Source organism: Onychostruthus taczanowskii, unplaced genomic scaffold (genome assembly GCF_017590055.1).
Source record: "Onychostruthus taczanowskii isolate IOZ18803 unplaced genomic scaffold, ASM1759005v1 scaffold94, whole genome shotgun sequence".
Lineage (NCBI taxonomy): Eukaryota > Metazoa > Chordata > Aves > Passeriformes > Passeridae > Onychostruthus > Onychostruthus taczanowskii.
The window spans coordinates 2,254,690-2,278,169 of record NW_024507435.1 but is presented as its reverse complement, the minus strand read 5'-3'; positions in this window follow the sequence as shown (position 1 = coordinate 2,278,169).

Below are 23,480 nucleotides of genomic sequence, written 5' to 3'. Positions count from 1 at the left end.
GAGGCAGTTACCTCTCCAAGGTTTCTTCCTCAACTAGCAGGGCTCCTTGCCTTGGTTGGATAACAAATGCACATTCATAAGTCCACGTGTGCTCAGACATTTATAACACAACACCATTTATGCCATAGCTAAAAGACATTCTTACTTTCCCTGACTAGTGAGGGGTCAGCTCAAGCTGGTGTAATTCATTGTCCATGGTGTAAACCATTTGTCCATCAGTAGATAATTCTAATATAACAACGGAGGCAAATATAACTGCATATAACTGATGGGAAAGGAGGGAATTAAGTTTACATTCATCACTGCTGTAACACTTCAGAGAATCTGAATAAAACAGTGTTTTGTTCATGTGTTGGTGCAACTGTCTCCCCAAAAAAATCAGTCTCTTGCATTGAAAATAGACTTATTTTGATTGCCCTCTTCTAAGTAGAACACCATAAAAGTGATACAACATAGGATCCTCCTCAGAAACCAAATTTTGTTCTAGAGAATCTCTGAACCTAAACATTTCCTTTCAGGCACTTTATTCCCAGAGGAGCCTGGCTTTCTGCAAGAGCCCTTTGTAGTCCAGCTGGATGTCATTACATAATTAAGCCTGTGAGCCAGGAGGTAGTCTTGAGCACAGCAATTTTACAATTGTAAGATCAAAATGTTATTCTTTCTTTCAAAAGACCTGGTGCCATTTGTTGTAGTGCCTTTATGCAAGGGATCAAATATAATATTGATTATTCATTATTACCTTTAAAGAGGTTAGGAAGCTTCTGGAATTCAGAAGATTTCTGGGGATCTGAAGTGATATAAGGCCTCCGGGCTTGATGACTCCTCTTGACCTGAAGCTTTGAAATATCACCTGCTGTCTGGATTGTTCCTACTTGCTGCCTGGTTTTTCAAAGTCTCTCTGTCTCTCTTTTTCCCCCGCAATGTCTAGAGACATTGCCAGATCAAGAGAAGCAAAGAATGCAAAAGAAAGTGAAAGTGAGAGACCAGGAGTTGGAAGCCCAGCTGGCATAGATTGCTTTTCTAAGCTTGAATTGGAAATGAGTATCATTATTCTTGTTCTGCTGCATCCTACTGTGTTTGGTTATTGCATCACACAGAAGAGGCAATGGCCATATCCTGGAGTGGCCAGCTCCATTGCCTTCAGCATGGGTTAACCAACTGTCCAATATCCTAACACAGGGAGTTTTTAAACCTCTCTCTGCCAATTTGATCTTTGGGCACATTCAAATGGAGGAATGTTTGGAGGAGACTGGGAGTGTTGTTATGTGGAGATCCTGACAAAATTTAAGACACTGTCTTCACCAGCAAAGAAAAAAAATCAATGTCATAATAATCTAAACACTATATTAAAAGTTTCCATTTTCAACAACAGTGCCTTTATGTTGTAGAATAAACCTCCAAGAGTGCTTTTTGGCAGATGGTTAAATATTTAAGTAGTTGGCCACAGATTTTTAAAAATTGAGATAACTAGAATACTTGAAGAAGTTAATATTTATTAGTCATGAAGAGTTTGACAGATTAGATGTTTTCCTACCCACTCATTCTCTGTCAGAAAAAAAAAAATACAACAACCAACAAAACTAAAAAAAGCCATAACAAAAAAAAAAAAAAAACCCAAGCCCCTTATCTTTCATTCTATGGGTAACAAACTTTGATATGAAGCAGAAGTGGAAGGCAGGGACTTCCCAGTTTACTCAGTATGAGTAGTAGTTGCTGTCACTTAATTCAAGAAAAGGCCAGGAAAAAAATGATGGGAACAACAAGATCTCTGTGATAATGCAGAATTGACCCTGGAAAGTGCTCAGGATTAAAACCTGAAGACTGAATCTTCTGCACCACTTCAACTTTCACTATAAATTACGGTGTCCCTACCAAGGTTGCAGGGCTACTCCAGTCACTAGGGATCATGAGACAAGTCATTTCCTATTAACCTTTTTCCTTCTGTCGGCCTTCCTTACAGGAGAGGAGCTGCATGGAACAAAGGCAGACCAGTTCTGGGGCACTCCAAAACTGCATCAGAGAAGACACCAAGACATGGTGGAGTCTTGGCCTCCTGTCCTTTAAATGGGAGACAGGAGGCCAAGAACTGAGAGATTACTGAGGCTGCTCTAGGAGCTGGTTTCACCAAACATGTCCTCTTTTATCTGTCCAGAAATCTGTCTTAAAATAAGGATTGGTGGCTGTTCCACAGACTGTCAATAGTTGTAAATGTTCAAACAGTGTCTGAGCACAGACAAAGCCTGCTTTTTCATGGAATGTATATGTTAGTAATATATAATAGAGCAGCCACATGAAACTCCTAGTCAGCAATTCATGCAAAAGTACCACCAATGTTAGACTATGTAGCTGGCTGGCTGGAAGGACACCCACCTCCATTATATTTTACCTCTCCTTTTTTAGTAGCACCACTGAACGGTCACAGAGTGCCCCTGTATGAAGTCCCTTGGGCCCCTTTGCACTCACAGGCAGTAAGGCACCTCAGTAATGACATTTGCATGTATCCACATGCAGTGCTAAAATGAGTGAATGCATAGGATTAACTGTGGCAGGCAGGGGGATGAGTGGGAAGGATTTTCATCTCTGTCTACACAGTAAGGTCAAGGGCAGACAGGAGCAGATTATACACCTGCTCTCACCTGGTACAAACCAGTAGGGCAGGACTGACTGCCCTGGCAGGCCGAACACAGGCCTGATCTGGAGTCACACCAGCACTGCCCTCAAGGAAATCAAGAGACAGATTGGAAAGTAACCTTAGATACCACCCTGTGCTAGTGCCAGTTTGCTCTGTTAAGGGGATGATAGGTGGAGCAGAGTGATCTCTCAGATATACTCTGCCTTCCTCTGATCAGCAGAGATGAACTGCTGAAATCACTGAGGAGATTTTTCTTTATCCTACAAAAATCTTTAAGGGCCATCCCTGTCATAGATAAAAGGATAGGGTATTTTTCCCAACTTTTTTACTTTCATTAAAATGATTTTAGAGATATTTTTCCAGTGTATTCCAGCTATTTCCTTGTCTGACAATAGCAATTCATGCTTTAATTATCTCATTGGCATAGTGAGACTGTAGGAAAACTGGTAGGATTATGAACTACAAGAGAAGAAAAGTGTGGTTTAGATGAGCAAACACTCAGAAGTTTCCAGCTCTCATAGGTTTTCTTTGATTGCTAAAAAAGCATGTTGGAGAGAACCTGTTAAAGTTTCAGTATCCTTCCTCTTCAAGAGAAATCCACAATTCTTAACCCTTAAGAGCACTGTCACAACTCATTGCACCAGAAGATAAGGCAAGAATAGAACCCAGCAATAAAAAAGAAGTCACAACCTTTTAAAAAACAAATCCCATTACTCACCACAAAGACAAAAAAAAAAAAAAAAACCAAAAAAACGAAAAAACAGAAATGAACCCACATTGTTTCCTCTTGAAGTACCCAGAAGGAAAATCTGCACCTTAAAACTTAAAAAGGTTTGACCTCAATATAGGCCATAATGTAGAAATGTGAGGATCTTGGAAACTTGTGCTTTCCCTGGATTGAGGCCCAGATTTTGTAATATATCTTGCCTGTTACTATTTTTCTTGCTTCTTCCAAAGTAGAAAAGGTTCTTTTGAAGAAATGTGTTTTCTAGACACTTTGATACACCAGAATTGGGGTCTGTTTAAATACTTCAAATTTGACATATATATGCATGTAGTTATAACATTTTGTGAATGTAAGCAACATTGCCTTCTCTGGATCCAGTCATCCCTATCAGTATGTTGTAAGACACTAGACAGAGCAGTGTCTACCCTAACATGCAGAGTATGCACTAGGCCAGACAAATAACAGTAAAACACTCAACTTTCTATGCCTTCAGCTTCTTCACCACCGTTTTAATGAACAGCACCTGAAGGAATTTATGCCCATGTTGAAACTGGAGTTCCAGGACACAGTGCTGGCACATCATATCTGCTTGGAAAAGGAACCTTTTCTTCCCCTCAGCCTTACTTCATACAAGGCAATCTATCAACAGTTTGATCCATTGACTATCAGCAGCATGAGTATTCCCTCAGAGGCCATTCTCCTACCCTGGCCACAATGTTCTTTTGCATGTTGACCTGTTATTTGGTTGCTGATGCTTTCTGGGCTGAGTTGAAACTGTGCCTACAAGACATTAAGCCTACCCTAAGATGCTCATGGCCTATCACATGCATCCCTCTTTTTTGCTATTTAGAGAGTATGGATGCAAATGCTTTCCTCTGTGTTATCTCATACTGGTTGACTGAGGGCACCAGAGAACTGAGAATCCACATCTGATCAATATTTTTCCTCCAGATACACCTAAATTCTGGCTAGAAGGGGGCCAGCCATAAAATAATTAATGATTACTAGCCCCACTAAAATGAATTCCTGCCATATCTTATCAAACAATCAGCCATGAGAGAAAGTTTTCCCTACTGGAACATGCATAAGTCACTCCAGCTTTTGTGGCTGTGAACTGAAAGCAATTCTTTCTCCACCTTCCAATGTTTGCTCAGGTGCAGTTTGGTTTCCACGTGGACTGATTGAGGACAACCTGCCTCAACCAGCGAGCTCACAGGAGCCACCAACCAACTGGCACTGACTGCAAACTAGGTCTTCATCCCTAAAGAGTCTGTTACATAAAAGTGCACAACATAAAACCATCTTTGTATTTGTGACTTACTGTAAGTCCTTAGGAGGTTTGCCTTTAAGGATGACTACATTTTTAATCAATCAGCAAGGCATGCAGTAAAGTTCATGCTAGCTTGAGCGGCAGCGCTCTGTGTTTTTCCCCTGGTGAGCAACCCCCTCTCAGCCCCTGAGCTTTAGCTGGTGAGGTTATGCAGCCTTGCCTATTAGGACTGCTCTCAGCCACATGCCTGACTGCACTCTCAAGTCTCAGGGCCAAGAGTAAACTTTGAAGGAACCCTGCCAATTAAATGTAAGTAGAAAACAAAGTCTTCATTTTTCAGCAAAGCTAATGTGGTCAGAAATGTTCTCATGCTGCTGCTACTGATAATTATTATTTTGCATTCAGTAAAAAGGGCTTTTAACTCAATTTGAATATTAAATTCTGTCATGAAAATGAAGGTATCTAAAAATGAGAATTGATCAGATTGCCATTGGTAAATAGACTAAATACATTTTACTGCTGGTGAAAAGTGAGCCCTTCTGTGACAAATGTTTTACAGTCTTGTTTTGGGGATCTTACAGGAAAAAAAAAAGCTTAGATGACATGCATTATCTATAACAGGCAAAGACAAAACACTGCAGAAAGGTTAGCCCAGATGAATTCCAGTAAACCCTTTATATGGTTTCATAGTCCAAATAGACTACAGCAAGTTGCAGAAAACATATTTGAGGAATGACATACAGAATTTAATAGAATATACCTTGATTAGTTCTTGTACTTTCTCCATTTAAATATAATTGTTTCAGTCCTCAGTTGAGATACAATAATGTTCCAGTGTTTAAATGTTCTGCTGGATTGTGACCCTGTCTGCAATGAATCTGACAGCACAGACAGTCTCCAAAGAGGTCTTAACTTAAAAATGACAACATTTTCAACCCTTTCATCTTGTTTTCCTTTTCAACATTAGAAGCAAGTGGTGTACATATGACTGGAAATCTCCAGTGCTCAAAGGGTCTTGATTGTAATCTTGCTACCTTATGAAACAGCTATGTCAAGGAAGATGGTCATCTGATTGTCAGAGCTTGCCCAGAGCTTCTAGTACAGTATGGGCATCAGGAAAAGCAAGGTGGTTATAAAAAATTTCAGAAATGCCCCAGAGAGGTGCTTGGTTGCCTGCTGCACTGCATCAATGGATTTCTTGGAAACAGACCTTGTGAGAATATATTGGATTTATTTCTCTTGGGGCCTCCTAACACCCCCATGAAGGTGTCAGGTAGGTGCCAAACAAAAAGAAAAACAAAGAATTTTCATTTAAAAAGCCCTTTAAAAAAGATCAGACAAACTTCAGCTTAAAAAAGAAGTAAGAATATGACCATTCCAAAGGGATGCTTGTAATTTCTACCATGATTTCCATAATTCAATACCTTACAATTAGACATTTCAAAGTCATCTGAAAGTACCAATAAAGACAGATTGATTACTTTATTTGTATACATTGCTATGAGACATTATCATTCGATGCTGCCAAAGCCAGTTCCATGCCAGCCCTTGATCTAAAATTAGAGTAAGGACAAGGAAGTGTTCTTTCCTCTACAATGATCGCCTAAACCCAAATGAGCCAACAGAGGCTGAGAGACCACAAAGCAGTCGGTACCAATGGATGTTTGCTAATGAAAAACCACAGGACCTCCAAATAGGGCCCTTGGAACTTTCTTGAGAGCATATACAAATTTCAGCACCCAGTCAGCAAAGTGCTCAAAATATTCACTAAGGATAGGGCTTGAAATTTGCCCGGAGAAGGTAACTAACTAGGCAAGGGAGATAGACTGCGCAGCAACGTGAAGGACTCAGAGTGGTTTTGGTTTCCCAAAAAACATCATCAACCATAACAGAAGTGGAAGGTATTGTGCATTGACTTCTGCTCCGTGCAGTTGCTCCACTGAAAATAACAGAGATCTCGCAGTGTCTGTCCCTGCAGCTCCTCCCTGCCTGGGCAGTGCAGAAAATCTCAGCCTTGTGCCTGGGCAGTGCCATTTCACAGATACTGAGTAGAGGGTCAAGGAAATACCTTTTGGCTCTTACTTCCAAAGGCAGGTTTGGCCCTTCTTCACTCCCACCTGACTGCTTTTGAATTCAAGCACATGGTTAAAATAGGGAATCTGTTGGTTGCTCTCTGGAAGACAATGCCTTCCATATAACCCTGACCCAGAGTAGAAGTAAGGTACTGAGAGCTCAACCTGCGCCACAGCCTCTCCATCCAGGACCACCTGTGAAGAGGGTTTACTCAAAGGATGGTCCTCATCTAACTCCACAAGTACTTAGCCTGCTTTGACCTTAAGACACAAGATGGGTTTTTACATATGTACGTCAAGTTATTTCTGTGCACGCTTCATGTGCACATCAGCCCACACCCATGAGTGTGTGTGTGCATGCAGATAGATAAACAGATAATCTGGAAATGTTTCAAAGCAAGGGAAACTTTCTTTCTTTCTTTCTTTCTTTCCTTTCTTTCCTTTCTTTCTTTCCGTCTTTCTTTCTTTCCGTCTTTCTTTCCGTCTTTCTTTCTTTCCATCTTTCTTTCTTTCCGTCTTTCTTGCCATTTTGCAATAACTTGGCCTTGGGGTCTTCCAGGGAGCTGTGTGTGACACACTTGCCTGTTTTCACAGCTCCTGCCTTATGTCAATTTAAGCATCTTTCCTACACCTGGAGGAGTTCAACAAACATCAGCTCACAGGTGTCACACTCCATTGGCTGAAGGCTGGCTCCAGAGAGTCTAGCCAATATCTGCTTTGGCTATTAACAACCTTGGAGAGGCCAAGCTCAGTGTGTGTGGGGAAGCAGGGGGAGGAAAAGGTGGAAGGAAAAGGAAGGGGGGTTACATGTATGTGCATGTGCATTTGCTGCTACTTTAACTTTCCATCCATTTAAGAGTTTAAATACTACTCAAGCACTTAAAAAAACATTAGGACACATTCCAGCTTTCTCTGCCAGTCAGAGGGAAAAAATGTTTGAAACCCTGCATCTCAGCACCCTGAGGGCTTTATGATTTGTTAGGTTTAGTAGTTCAGAGGATTAAAAAGACAGAAATATTAGTAGAAAAAGAAGAGGAAAAAGTCAATGTATTCACTGAAGCAAATCTAATGGGTTGCTGGGCCAGAGAAGAAAAGGTTCTCCTACCTGACTAAATCTTATTTATATTTCTTGCTCCACAATAAAAAATAATTTTCTAGACATTCCTCCCCTTTTTTTTTTGCTATGCTAGTCACATTTCCTAAATCCTTTATCAACGACTGCTCTGCATATGAATGGGCTGTAATTGAACTGTCACATTCATGAAGGTCAGTAACCTTTCATTAGGAAGAATGTGTCTTTCTTGATAAATTGCAAAGTCCCTGAGGATTTGAAAGCATTTTTTTTATTTCATTCTTTCAACTACACCTTAAAAATCTAACACAGATCTTTCTTTTCATAGTACTCTGACAAACCCCTCGTCTTTCTCTTTGTCATAGGCAGTTCCATGCAAAATATTCACTCACAAGCTTTTACTGTGACCTTCTTAAAACAAAATGGGAAGCATAGGCCCCCCACCCTCAACCCCTCACTTTGAATTGCAGATTGCTAATACTTCTGCTTAAAAATCCCCAAAAGTCAAAACCTTGAGATTAGAAGCTTTGCCATGTCCTTGCTTCTTCAGATTGGTTTGAGTTTCTATTGTAATGCGACATAAGTTACACTCAGTTGGTGCCAGTACATCAGTCCATCTTCTTGGTGTGTCCATTCCTGTGCAGAGATGGACAGACAAATACACTAAGTAGAGATGGGCTGCATGAGAAAAACAAATTGGGGGAAAGAATGGTGCTTAAAAAAACATATTTAGTACTGCAGACAGTTTTCAATCCCTGCCCCAGGTTAGCTGTATGCAATTCATTCTTCCCTATCTAAGGAAAAGAAGTTTTCAGAGGGTTGGTTTTGCACCTTGATCTGCACCCTGACACAGCAGGGTCCTTAAAAGAAACTGGCTGGCTGCCAAGTTCATAACTGCTGCCAGAAGTTCAATTCCTCCTCCAGATTCCAATCAGAAAGCGTGCAGCAGGATGCATGGAAATGTGTCGAGCTTCCCACCCTTACCAGTGCAAAGGTGCCTTCAGAAGTGTTAAAATACTACTGAGGCTTCTGAGGCAGAAGCCATCTGTTCTCGTGCCATGTTCTAGCTAGCTAAGCCTGGTGCCCCTCTCCAGCCAGTTGACTGGCTGGGGATTGACTGTCAAGCGGTCAGAAAAAAGGCAACCTAGTGGAAAGTCAGACCAAGATAGAAATGCCACAACATGAAGAAGGTGAGACTTGATAAATGGAAGCAAGCATCTGCCCCTCTGTGTTAGCTATACAAATGCTTCAAAAAGTAACATGAATTACAGGTTCTTGAGAGCTGGCAGAAGACTGTCCTTTTATTGTCATAAAATTGTGATTTAAGGTTCACCCCATAAGATGGAATATAGAGGAAAGAGGAACAAGGCATAATTGCTAAGCAGTTAAAATACTTTGATGGTACAGGCCACACTGGAAGCTTTTTAGCTGGCAGGAAAAGAGAAGGAAACATTTATTTTGATATTTTGCAGGAATGATTGAAGAATTTAAGCTTTAATTAGGCTTAACTCACTTTTCTGAAGACTTCTCTCAGCTAGTGAATGCTGTTGGGTTCATATGCCCAGCTTGGAATAGGAATCATTTACTGCAGTACCATAGAATGGATCTTCTTACACCAGTAACAGAAGTCATAGAAAAAAGACTCACAAAGCAAAACAATATAGGTTCTGCCTAACTTCCGTATTAACATCCTCCTTCAGCAGCAAGAGTGTTTTGAATTCACAAGGAGAGGGTCTTAATTTAAAAGCTAGATGTCGTCTCATGCTCCAATTCTGCAATCATTCTCTAGACACAGAATTCATGGTGAAGGGTAGCCAGGGGTGCCCAGAAGAATAAATCAGCCTAGACAATTCATCATCTGAATTCTCTCTGCCACTGGTGAAGTAAGGTACTTGTGATAACACTGTGAAGAAAAAGACCAGACTTCATCAGTGGCCAAAGGTATGTGGCAAAAACCACCTAGGACTTCAAAACAACAGAAAGGCCTTCACAGACCATCACTTTCAGTGCCACCACATTCAGGCTGCTCAGTGTGAAAGTATAATGTAGAAACCCCCACTACAGTGGCATCTAAGGTCATTAAGCAAAGAGTGATTCAGACTTCTACTGAGCAGGGGCCATGATGCATCAAGCAGGCAGGACTGACTTCTCTACATGCCTGTCTTCGGTACCAAGATAACTTTTCTTTCTGCTGACTGCACAGGAAGCCAAGGTCTAGCAACTTGGCAAGGTGTGCAGAATTGCTCACCAGTCTCTTGACCTAACACATTGTCCTTGCTCCTGTTTCATACTGGGCAACAGGAATACAGCTCCCAGTTTCTAGCTCCCAGTGTCATTGCTGCTGCGTGGAATATATAAATATGGTCTTCTGTGGGACTTTTCAACTGTACATCAGGAGATGACTTTGTAGGAACCCCCATTTTGGAGGCAAGATACTGATTGCTTTACTAGAGAGAGTAAGCAAAGAAGAAAAACCAAGTTATATTTTAATATTTTACCACTTAATATTGTCCAAGTTATGGACCAGTTTTCCCAGGTGTTAATTTGGAGACCAATGATGATTTTATCTCCTGCTGTGTATTTGGGTGTGCCAGTGATCTGGAGAATGTTTTCATGCAAGTGCCCAATCATCCAAACACTTTCAGTAGCTAGAAAACCAGAAATAACTGACAGTCAAATCAATTTAAGTGGAAGACCACAATCTTGGGAAAGAACTTACATCAAAATAAATATTTTTGCAGATATTTTCTAGCATGCCTGCCCTAAAATGCCCCCTAGTCAATAATTCCTAAGGTGTACTGTTATTTTTCTTCTCAGATAAAATGGTAATATCCAAGTGGATATGAGGTTGGTATTTACAAATCTCTGTAGAACTGATGTTTTGATTAATGCACTTTGGTCCTCTGTCCGGAGTATACTAATGTTTTTCCTCACGTGGAACTGTAGGTAGTTTCCTGCATTACAATACTTGGATTGATACACAGCTAAACCTTTCTGTATATCAGGGAATTGAGACTCCAAGATTTCAGTTAGCAGATAACTGCATATGGAAAAACAACAGAGCAGTATATCACCTTATTGTATATATCTAGACCAAAACAATGAGACCTCTCAAGCACTCCACACTGTGTATAAAATAAAAGTCATTACAGAATTTGTTTAGAAGTGTGTTAAGCATTTTCCAGGCTGGTGGTGAATAAATCCTCTTTACCACTTCATGGCTTTACAAAGAAGCCCATCCATTAACATGGGAACCCTCTTGTTTGCATTTCTTAACAGCTGACATTTGTACCTTTCTAAGGAAAGTGAAGGGCATCTCATTGCCTCATTGTTTAAATCAGTGTGAAAATAATGGGGATGATAGGGAATTGGAGCTAATTTCCTTTGTCTCCTATTCAGCAGATAATGGTGGTATGTGTGGGATGCTAAAGGCCAGGCAGAGGAGGTGACCTGAAGATGACTTCATTCTTATGAGGTTTATCAAAGGCTCCTGTCAGTCAAATGCATGCTGAGAGATTGGGGACTGGCCATCTGGTCCAAAGTTAATCAAAGAGGAAAAAGGAAAGTGAGGAGGTGAAAAATCCCCCTGTTAGCTTTGTGGAAGGTGGAGGGAGAGGCAGACAGAAGAGGGAACTCTGGTGCTCCAGCAGCCCAGTGCCCAGACTTGATGGCTGCAGAGGAGAAACGGAGCAGAGTGGGGTGGAGGAGCAGCAGGGAAAAAAAAAGATACCGTTGTTTTGAAATTTCCCTGGGATGATCCCACACCAGCTTTAAGTGGCAAGCCTGAAGGTCACTGCTGCTGTTAGCCATGCAGAGCAGAGGCAGAATTGTTTCACTTGTCCTTAGAAAAAAAAGGGGGAGTGACTGACTCACAGTAGGGAACCGGTATAATATAAAGCACAGGGTTTTCTGTCACAGAGCCAGACTTCCTTCCTCCGAGTTTTGCTTCTTGCAAGCAGGAACAAGAGGTAGAGCCATGCCACCTTCACGTCCTGCAGATTCAACTCCTCACCTCCTACCCCCTCCACCCACTGGGCTCAAAAACAGATGTCCTGCAAGCACTACCCACATCCAAGAGGTTGGCATGGTTTGCCCATAATGGCTTTTCTGTCAGTGCTGACCCACATATATTTTTGCATTGTACATAAGCTAAGAGGGGTATAGAGCAGAGATTTATCAAGAAATGACTTGGTTTTTGCTGGGCATCACACAATGCTTGTACGTGAAAGTGAAGGCACCAATCAGATAACTAAAATACTATTTAAACATGTGTACATGTGCTATGCAAAAATGCTTTTCTTCATCAGAGATGCATTCTGAAGTAAAACACCAGAGTGTGACAGCCTGATTTCCATAACTAGCCCTGTTCAGCTGCTCAAATCAGCTAAATAGAGACATATTTTTAAAACTACAAACGTCCAGATTGTGAATCCCTCCTTCATGCTGGCAAGTAGTCATGCTAATGAGTAGTCTCCTTGACTCCAGGGGAAAAACTCTTGCCAGCAAAGGTTTCACAATCTCAGCCCTAAACATTTCTAAAATGATTAATCAATGTGAACTAACTTAAAACAGAAAAAAAAAAAAAAAAAAAAAAAAAAAAAAAAAGATAAAAGGGAAAAAAAAAAGGAAATAGGGGAAGGTTTTTTTGGAGGGCTGTAGATTAAGGCTGAGTATTAAATGTGTTCATGGAATTAGCAGAGCAAGGGATGAATGTGCTTCCTGTAGTACACATACACAATCACATGCTCCTCCCCCAGGACAGAAACATCCTAAATCAAAGACAGTGAGAACAAAAGAGTTTGGCTGCCTCACATACCTGGGGGTGGGACTTGCTTCTCCATTACATTTCCATTCTGCATCTTCCTCAGGTCAGGTCCAGTCAGGCCCCTATAGAGAGGAACATATGGAAAACAGTGGCAACGAGTTCTGCTCTACCTGCAGCTTTGCTGAGCTGAGTCTCTTCCAATGCCCTGTTTGGGAGCATCACTTTGCATGGCCAAGTGCTGCAAAACAGAGCTGAGAATAGTGAGAGCAGAATCAGACAGGACATTAAAACCAAACCTTTACAAAGCACCTAACCCAGGGAACCTCTGCTGAACAGAGGATTTTGATTGAGGATGCACTGCTCTGTCTGTACATACAAAGTACAAACACAACTATACACTCACTGCTTGCTGTCCTCCTATTTTTATTGAGTTTTTAAAATAGTACACAACCTGCTGCACACTAGGCAGCCTGAAACATGCACAGCCAAAAACGAGCAAGGATGGATAGATAATGGGCCATCTAAAATTTTCTTGCTGCTAATGTCTAATGTGACCCTTTTGTATGGCAGAAAGTCAGTGAATAATCTCAGGTACCAAACATGAACTCTGCTTTTACATACCCTGACTTGCATTTACTCTCTGCTGAACTGCTACACCTGAGCTATGATGACTTCAGAAGGAAGGGAGTTAATAGCACTAAGCATTCTTTTTTGGTTTTGTTTTTATCTTCCCAGCTCTAGATCACAGAGAAATGTGACTAAGAAAATGATCTTTCCCAGCCCCTGGAAACAAAATGCAGCCATTTTGATCCCAATGTAAAATCAAGCATCAGCATGTCTGAAATTCTCTGCCGGCTATAATTAAAACTCATGAGCAAGTACGACACAACTGTTTCTGTCTTTATGACATGAAACATGCAGCGATTTAGAAATTGAATGACAGAAAATTCAGCAAGGAAATTTCACCAGAAATCTTCTATCCCCTGGAAAAATTAGGTATTTTTATCAAGCAGCAAGCCATTATCATAATATTTATGATTCCCTTTGCCCAGTTTCTGCTGGATCTCACAGAAGGAAAAAGCTTTAGACTTACCTGTGTCTGGCACGGATCCCTGTCTAACACATTGGTTGAATACACAGGCCTGAACATGCTGTCATCAGCATATCCTCCTCCTTCTTGTGGGCTTGAAATAATTCAACATGCTAAATTAGACAATGCCATAAATCAATCAGTAGCTCCATTTTTGTCAGTGGCTGAGAGTATTTCCAAAAGCAGGTAGGAGATTTAGCTACCTAACCCTAAACTGATGGACAATAAGAGACCACATTCCCTTGAAGGCATTGAGAACATTGAACTGTGCTCTTTTCCCCACACTTTCCACAGCTCCCTTATTTCTAGTTAAAAATCACATAATTGCAAATTTCACATTGTTAAGTAATTTCTGAAGGACTTTTTCAGCTTCTCTGTTATACTTAATGGTCAACAGCACACATGCTGAACACATTCTTTAATGATAGCCACAGCAATAACTCACACAGAAACAGTTTTCTTTCAAGCACTTCAGAATAGTAAGGAGTTGGGGGAGGAAATTATCAGCACTAATACAATTTATTAGACAAACCCTATGTGGATGCCATGGCAGGTCTGCTATCAAAGGCAAAAACCTCCAGGCTTTTTACATCCCATAATCCCAATGAAAGCTTGCTTTTGCAGATACCCTGCAGATCATGAATCACTGGCTGTAGCATACAAAATCCCCTATTTAAGTAATTACTGTACAATAGACAAATCTGCACAGTGGCTGATGTTATATAAAATATTCCAAGGCAGTCTAAAACCACAACATATTAGGAAAAAAAATCTCAACTGGAAACAAGTGTCTTTCAGTAAGTATATATTGTGAAATAGAGGATGCTGTGATCTAATCATATTAAGTCTGTCCTGAGGACTGGAAATGGTCTGGCAATAGAGGAACCCAAGCCAGTCATGGACGCTGAATGGCTCCTATCTCTAGACACTCTTTTCTATTTGTTTCACTTGGGCTTCAATACACCCTCAAGCTCCTGATTTTTTACATAATTGGATGGTTCTGTTATTGCCAAGTTAGTTTTCAAACATCAAAGAGCATAGAATCATCTCAAATCCATGCATTGCCTGAATAAAGGACCTGGCTTCCATTTATTCAGCAGTATGAACAAAAAGCCTAGTATTTTTAGGAAGGTACCAAACCTAAACCCTGGTATTGTCCATGCATTGTCTTGGTAATGGAGCTGGCTTCCACATCTTCATCAGAATGAAAGAAAAGGCTGGTATGTTAGAAAGACAACAAAATTTCACCAGACTCTTATCTCTGTACTTGCCTCTGATTTATCCCCACACCTGAAAAGTTCAGCTTCTACATTCAGCAACAAGGAAGATTGGTTTTCTTTTATGAGAAGCCCTTATTTGCCTAATTTTGGTTTCATCTCTGGACAAATTACTTCACCAAAACTTGTACCCTTTAGCTAGTCTGTAAATCAGACTTGGAGTGACAAGCAAGTGGCATTTTGCCAAGTCACTTCCAGAGCAGACCAGCAATGCTCAGTCATACCCATATAATCAGAAAACAAACAAAAATGGATAAAGAAGGGAAGAACTGTGTTACAATTTACAGAGCATGATGAATATGTTCAATTTGGATTAATTATAGAATATGTTCTATTCATCTACTTGCAATTTACGATCTGGTGGATGGCGCAGCAGAAAAAAAATCTGAACTGGAAAATTAGCACTACTTTAATTGCAAGACTACTGACTTTCTTCTTTCTTTCAAAGAAAGCACACAGAACTTCTTCAGTGGAAGCCATGGCTTTAGAAATGTTGATCTGAATCAGACTTAGCATTTTCAGAAATCTCCTGTACCTTCCACAATGTCCAAGGTGTATTACATACTTTATTTTCTTCTTGGTGCAAGAAATCCACAGGACAGTTGGAACTTGATTTGCAAAAAGAAAAATTATCGTGGTCCACAAAACAGAAGGTCAATCAACATTTTGGAAGTGCTTTATGAACTGGAAATCTTTCTCCAAAGTATTTACTGAAGCCCAATAAAACATTACATGCTGGTGGAATTTTGTCCTTTTAGAGTTGGTAATGCTTTCTTCTCCAAAGAGTAAGTCTTCAGGTTTATTTTGCTTTCAGTGCTCCTCCCAAAATCAATATAATCACTCCAGTGCAGTTTGTCAGGTTCCTGAGATGGTGTAAATTAAGTGACCCACAGCAACCAAGGCACAAACACCAACTACACAGAGAAAAAGCGGAGGGACAGCAATTACCAGCAAAAAAGCAAAATCTGGCAAAGGCTGTCTGTGTTAGGTTTGTGTGGAGCTCCCAGGCAGGCTGTTAAATCAGGCATAAGTTTTTGTTTGAAGGAAGGCTGAGCTAAGATGCAGAAGACTTTTCTGGGTTAGGTTCTGCCTTTTTGCTACAAGCATCAGTCACAAAGAGTGCAAGTGGTTTAAGACACAGTGAAGACTTTGGCAGAAATTTGGACTGTTCTCTATGTGGGATGTTGTGATTCCTCCAGCTGCAATTCCCTAGGATGCATTTCACCTAGCCAACACCTGACAGGAAATATTTAGGAGGTTATAAGTCTTCTTTAGAAGAAAATTACAGCAGGAAGAGGTCCAGTATAAAAACTAAAACATGAAAAAAAGCTTTCTCACAGTTTGTGTTCTAGGTTCCTGGCTGAAATCCTGGCTCCATAACAAGTCTTTTACTGTGCACTTCCAGGATGCCAGTTTTGTCAATGCCTAGATAGCTTTCATATATATTTGACCTACTATATTGCCTAGCATCATAGCCAAAGAATAGCAGATTCAATCTTGGTGGGAAGAAGAAACACAGTACACAGTGAGATGGTTTGCACAGCCCAGTGCACCTCAGGAGGCAGCCGTTTTGTACACAAAGAAGGAGTCCCCATCCTTGTCATTTATTGGATTTGACAGAGGCAGGGAGGGAGAACTATAAGAGCATTTTCTGACACAGTTGATGTGTTGATGCTGATCTTATTTTTCCTCTAAAGAGTTTTATTGACTCAATAGATTACCAAGATTTTAGATTCAGGGATCACATTGCTACAGGATGGCAACCGACTTGTCTGCTGTAACAGAGACACAGCTGTACCACAACTGTTCCACAGTGTCTAATCAACCCTCTTCATACACGTATAGGTTACTTGGAGGCTTTAATTTAAAGAACAGAACAAAATATCCAGCCTTATGGAAAAGGGTATTTGTGGCTGTCGTACAGATGTTTTGCTGAAAAAACCCTAACTCACAAAGAAAACCAGAGAGGTGGGAAAGAATGGGTACAGCCTATTCACTCCTACCATTTCTTGTGAATTTAACAAACCTATTGCTATCAAATTGCAGCAGTATCAACAGGCAAGATAGTCAGTGCCATCTTCTCATCATCTATGCCGAAGAAACAGAAACAAAAGTTTTAAAAGCTGGGGTTTTTTTTCTTTTCTTTTTTTTTCTTTTTTTTTTTTTTTTCCTGAGGCATGTCCAATGCCTAATATCAGCCTTTTTACCCATGTTCCCGGTCAAACTATCAATGTGAATGAGCACTAGAGTGAGTGTCCATCCTGGCAGGGTATATGAACTCACAGAACCATGACAGAGATTAGAACACAACTTCCAGAAAAACAACAGGCATTAATCTGTGCCTTTTTTCTTGTACTTCTTGGCAGCCCCCACCCTTCCAAAATACAGAAAATGAAAAGATCATCAGAAGAAAGTAGCATAAAATTAAAGAAAAAAATCCAATGGTTCTGCTTCCAAATAATAATTTGGAATATTCTATATGGCCACCAAACTCAAGTAAGGATCTTTGATCTATTGTGCTACATTATGTGACTTCAAGAAAATTAGATGAGAAGGTAAATATACAAAGTAGGGTTTAGCAAGATGCTGGTGAAGAGGGACAAAACCCCTTTTTATGGTTGTCAGGAAAAAGGAGGGTGACATTCTTACAGAGTTAGAAGGAGGTCAATAAATCATCATCCTTATCTTGCAAACAGTGCCTGTGACTTCAAAAATTAGCTCATTTATTCTGCACAATTAAATTTATTGAAGTGTGACAGAAAAAGTTTAGCAGTCGCTGATGCAGAAAGACAGCAACAACGGAGGCAGGCAACTGACTGAATGACACAATTAGTTGATTTTCATTTTATTTATCAATATAATTATTGAATTGTATTCATCTTATTTCACAGATTTTTGCCATTATTAGAGCCCAGGCCTCAAGGGAAAGAATTAGTTCAAATTTTCAGTCTAACTTAATGTGATTATTGAGCTGGTAATAAAAGAAAAGTTCTATAAAATGCTACACAATCTTGTGTTCAATGTCACCCCACCATCCAGCTCTGAAATCCAGAAACCTTTCACATAAAAGCAGTAAATTGAATGTGAATTGTGAACATCCTATGTTCCCTAGGTGGCAAGTGAAGCTGTATTTGCAGGATCCCACCTTGATGTGACCTTAAAGGAGCCAAGATTCTACGTGAACTTTAAACTCAGGTATATATTTCTTTCTTAAAAAAATACTCCAAACAAACAAACCCCCCAACAAAATGAAAACCAACCAACAAACCAGAAAAAATATCCTCTAAAAATATCCTCATTGCATCTTCTTTGACCCCACCCCTATGACAAGGTTCAGTACTTATCTGCAAATGCTGTGAAAACTGTGCAGGAATATTAGGGAAAGTCTGCCATGCCAGAGGAACAGTGGATGAGTATGGTTCATATGCAAAATTACCACACTGGCCATTTTGATACACACTGAAAAAATATATTTCCAAAACTTTTGACAAGTTTTTTTTAAACAAAATACGATAAAAACTATTTATAAATTAGAGAGGTTAGCAGAAGTTATTTTTCTTCTTGTCCAGTCCAGTTTAGAAGCATCTAGACTACTCTAAGTTGCTCTGGCTCACTTCTTGGCATGCCTTCCTGTCAATCACAATGTCTGCTTTGGTTTTAAACTTGTAAGAGACAGAATGAGAAAAACTGGACCTGACTCATGCACGTATTCCACTCTTTCTTTCTACATACATAAGGAATCAGGCATATGTTCAGCAGTAAGCTATATAATAATTCATGTCCTTTCTCACAGGTTCAGGAAATTAGACCACATGCTATTGCAAGTGTCTAACTTTTCCAATGTTTTGAAAGATTATTTCCATTGCAACTAGCTTATTCAGTTCTACCCTCCACTTAACATTCCATAAAAATTAATTTATTTGCTCTGAGAAGAAGACATTCAGGCCTTTCTTTTTCTAAATGTTGTTCAAAGTGTCATGGAGCATTGCCTAAAGAATTAAAAAATGGAAAGGATCCAACAAAATTCTATAGCCATAATTAATAAGAATGAATATTATTACTTACAACGAATGAGTGATTTTGGGTGTGAAGAGACTTCCAGAATTCCCACATACTTAAACAATATATTCCAGTTACTAGGATCTTGATGTCTGTGTAGGCTCAGACTATATTTTGGGAATTAAGTGCACTGACTTCTTCAGAAATGAGCAGGAAGAGAAGTTTATATCTGTAAAACATATAAATTATTGGTGCTAATAAAGTAGAGCTCGCTGGGACAATTCGACTTAAATTTGACACATATTATCTAAAGAAAAAGGGATCAAAAGAAAAAGCTGTATATTGCACATTTTCCTTTGTGTGTTTCTTTAGGGCAAAGCCTGGACAGTTGCTTTTCCATTTATGAAGAATTATACACCCCAGTGGGACCTGGAGTTGATGGAAAGCATTCCATAGTAGCACCATGCAGTGAGCTGCCCACCTCCAGAAATGCAGGAGCAGCAAATGAGCCTTCCTTTCAGCACTAGAAAATATATAACTAAGGGACAGGTGGGTACAAATAAGGATCAAAGAACAGAAGATAATTTTAATGGTTTAATTGACTGAAGATATTTCCATTGTGGTTAAGAAAAGCAGAGTCTTCACTGCTTTTGCTTGTACTTGGCTTAAATAGAGGAGAAGAGAAAACCTTCAAGCATTAACTTCCTATAATCTCTGCAAAATTCAGCAAGGCTCTCATCAGCTAGGAGGAGCAGTATATGAGCACAGGAAACAAGCTTCTAGACCTGAAGGAATATCCAGGAGTTCAATAACTACTATGTCAGACATCTATGGTACTTTTCATTCCAATAACCTTAAATTATCTTTCAATGAAAGAGGTTTCTTGTGTTATGAGATCACAATTCTGCAAGCAAACCTCCCTTATTCAGAGCCCCCCAAAAGAAAGGCTTTGAACAAAAAACAACTGGATTTTACTAGAATATAAATGAGAGTTCTTAATTTCTCACAGAATTATCAGGGCTGGAAGAGACCTTGAATGTCATTTAGTACAACTGTTAACTCAGTACTGCTGCAGTTACCCCTAAACCTGACCCCCACCTGCCACAAGTCTCTCCAACACTTCTAGAGATGTGACTCCACCATGTCCCTGGGCAAGTTTATTCATGGCTTAGCCCCTCTTTCAATTATTTTTTTATTTCTAATATCTAGTTGGAACCTCCCCTGGTGCAACTTAAGGCTGTCTCTCCACTTGTCCTTTCATTTGTTACATGGCAGAAGAGATGATTCCCACCTCACTACAACCACCTTTCAGGCAGTGGTAGAGAGCAATGAGATCCTCCCTGAGCCTCCTTTTCTCCAGGCTCCCTCACCCACTCCTCAAAAGATAGGTTTTCTAGACCTTTTACCAACTTCGTTGCCCTGCTTTGTACATGCTCCAGACCCTCAATGTCCTTTTTGAAGTGAGGTGCCCAGAACTGAACACAGATTTTGAGACATCACCAGTGCTGAGTACAGGGGAAAATCTTTTCCCAGATCCTGCTGGCCACACTATTGCTGCTACAGGCCAGGACGCCATTGGCCTTCTTGGCCAGCCAGGCACACCCTGGCTCATGTTCAGGGGCTGTCAGCCAGCATCCCCAAATCCCCTTCTGCTCTCTTAGAGTGACACCCCTCAAGCCACTCTGCCCAAAGCCTGTAGTGCTGGCTTGGGTACTTGTGAGTCAGGTGCAGGACCCAGCACTTTGAAGGTCACACAACTGGCCTCAGCCCATTGATCCAGTCCATGGAGACCTCTCTGTACAGCCTTCCTGCCCTCCAGTAAACCAACAGTCCCACCTAACCTGATGCTGTCTGTGAACTAACTGGGGATGCACTCAGCCCCCTCGTCCGAATCATCAATAAAGATGTTAAACAGGACCAGCCCAGAAGATGAGTCCTGTGGAACACCACTGGCGACCTGCTGCCATTTAGTTCCACTCAGCACCACTCTCTGGGCCAGATCATCCAGCTAGTTTTTCACAAATTGGACTGACTAGGTCAAACATAATCACCATAAAATGGACGACATAAATCCATTTTCCCCTGCCCACTGCATCCGTTACAGGGATGTCTTCTATCCTGGTTTCATTCAACTCAGTCAATTTTTGGACCAGAGCAGGCCATGCATAACCAGTCCTGGTCCTCATGAAGCTGCTTCTTCCCATTCAAAGACATTTAATTATGAATCTACTTCTTGCTTTTATCCATTATGTCCCAACCTGTCCACTGGAAGCCTCTTTTAGTAAACAGTTGTTCCTCTGTTGTCTGCCATACCCTACCTCTTCTATGAAGTCACCTTTTCCTTGACATTCCATGGATAAAAAGGGCAGAAGGAACCATCCTCCTCTCACAAGGGCTGCAATTGAGTCAACTACATCTTATTACAAAGAAATCTAAACTCTAAACTGAGGATAAATAAAACAGACACTGTCACTTGAACCTTGGCATTATCCTAATTTTTCAGTTGGGAAATCTGATCCAGGAACAGGAAACATCTAAGATAATGAACATTAGTGTCAGGCCACTGACTTCCTAGGTGTCTTGCCCAAATCTCCAACTTGGCTGGCTTATATGACATGCCATAAAAATTTAGATGAGTCCATTTTAAAGTCTTCCATGTCCTGGAAATGCTCAGAGTCACCACTCACAAGAATGTTGTTCCTGTGCATGTATAGAGCATTGGGCGTAATTAATCTGATGTAACATTGCATCTTAAAAATGTCAAAAGCCTGAAGGATGTTTTTCTCCACCCACAGCAATCAACAATGCTTTGTTTTTCTTTCTATTTCTCAAAATAAAAACGTCACCAGGCCAGTTTTGTTCAGGGATTAATTTGATTTTTGACTGATTTCACAACCTTCCCAGATTAACCCTGTGGACTGCTGTATAACCATCAGGCCTTTGAGCTGACTTTTCATTCCAAATCAATGTTTTCTAAATAATTATTTACCCATGAACAGGTCATAGAGGCCCTATGGCAATGTTTTCCTCTGCCTTCCATATGCAGAATCATTACTCAAAAGGGCAATGTGCCTCAGGTTTCCAGACTGCTCACCAATTCATCTTTTCTTTAAGCCACATTATGCATAAGCATTAATGTGCAGCACCAAATCTGGAGAAAGCCTGTCCAATTCTTCAGAGGAAACAAATTAATTGAATGACATCAGTGAGAACAAAGTGCAGAGGCACCCTGGGTGTGTGAAGTTCCTGAGCCCCTCCTAAGCTTTGCAACTGACAGGGGCTCAGGCAAAAGTAAACAGCAGTTCTGAAAAGCACATGGGGCAGTGCCATGAAATTTCATTTTCTATATGCAAGTTTTCTTATCCAAAAAGTGAAGATTTACCAGCCAGCCTGAAACATTCAGCATTCCAGTGCTACAGGAGGCTGCTAACAGGAATTGCTCCAGACCTGAAACTGGGCAGGCAAGAGGAAAGGGAGAGAATCACAGAGATGAGTCCATGGCATGAAGAAGTGTAGTCAAAGTGTTAGAATTGCACAGTGTTTTAGCATGAAGGAACCCACTCCTGCACATGGTTTCTGTTGGATTGAGTAACACCTCCACTCACACCCACCCTGAATTCAAACACAAAACAAAATTCCCTTACAAGAAAGTTCAAATGTTACAAAAGATGGCTTAGTTCGGTCAACTCCATCTTCTCCACCAGTGTTTTGCCCACCAAGTTCCTTGCAGTGTCTCTCTAATTATGCTCAGCATGACAGATCTGACCTTCACCTAGGCTGACTTTAGTAGGTAGAGGGGCAGGTTGCTGCTCCTTCAAAGCTGGTAACCTGGACATGGCAGTGTAAGGGACAATAACTGGAGCTAACACATGTTAGAATGAACAGGTAGCAGAGCCAAGAGCTGAGTTCATGACTCTTCTCCTTGGCTCTGATGAGATTGCAGAGTAGGACATGCTCAGGACTTGTGCCACCACTTACACAGTTTCACAATGAATAAGACAAATGATGATAGCTAAAAGTCAGATCCTGAAGGAAATGGGGAATAAACTTTGGAAAATGGAACATTAACATTCTCTGGGGGAAGTGGTGTTTTGTCCTGTGCCTAACTGCAAACAACATAAATCAACAGAGATCAAAGAAAATGTTCCTTCTCCCTAGCTCTCAAAACCTTTGAACAGTAGGAGACCCACCAGTCTAAGGCTAAATAAAAAAAATGAAAGGAGTGATTAGAGTGAGGGAGTAGATCAGTACACAGATTTTGGAAGAGGAAATGCTGTATTTAACAGCCATTACTTGCCTTTATACCATGCAAGATGTCAGAACATCAGGGCTTCCTCTTTGCATCTCAGTCACCAGAAGTGGGTGGTCATCAGAGCACCCTGTTGCTGAGCAAAGAGATCATCAAGAAGACAAGAGGAAAGCTCTCCACAGCAGTGTGTGGTGGGAAGGCAAGGCATAAGTAGAAAGCAGTTCAGACTGGTTATAAGGATATTTATTTTTCCCGTGGGAACAAGAGTTGCCCAGAGATTGTGCAGCCTCCTTGGAAGTTTTCAAAGCCCACTTAGGTAAAGCTTTG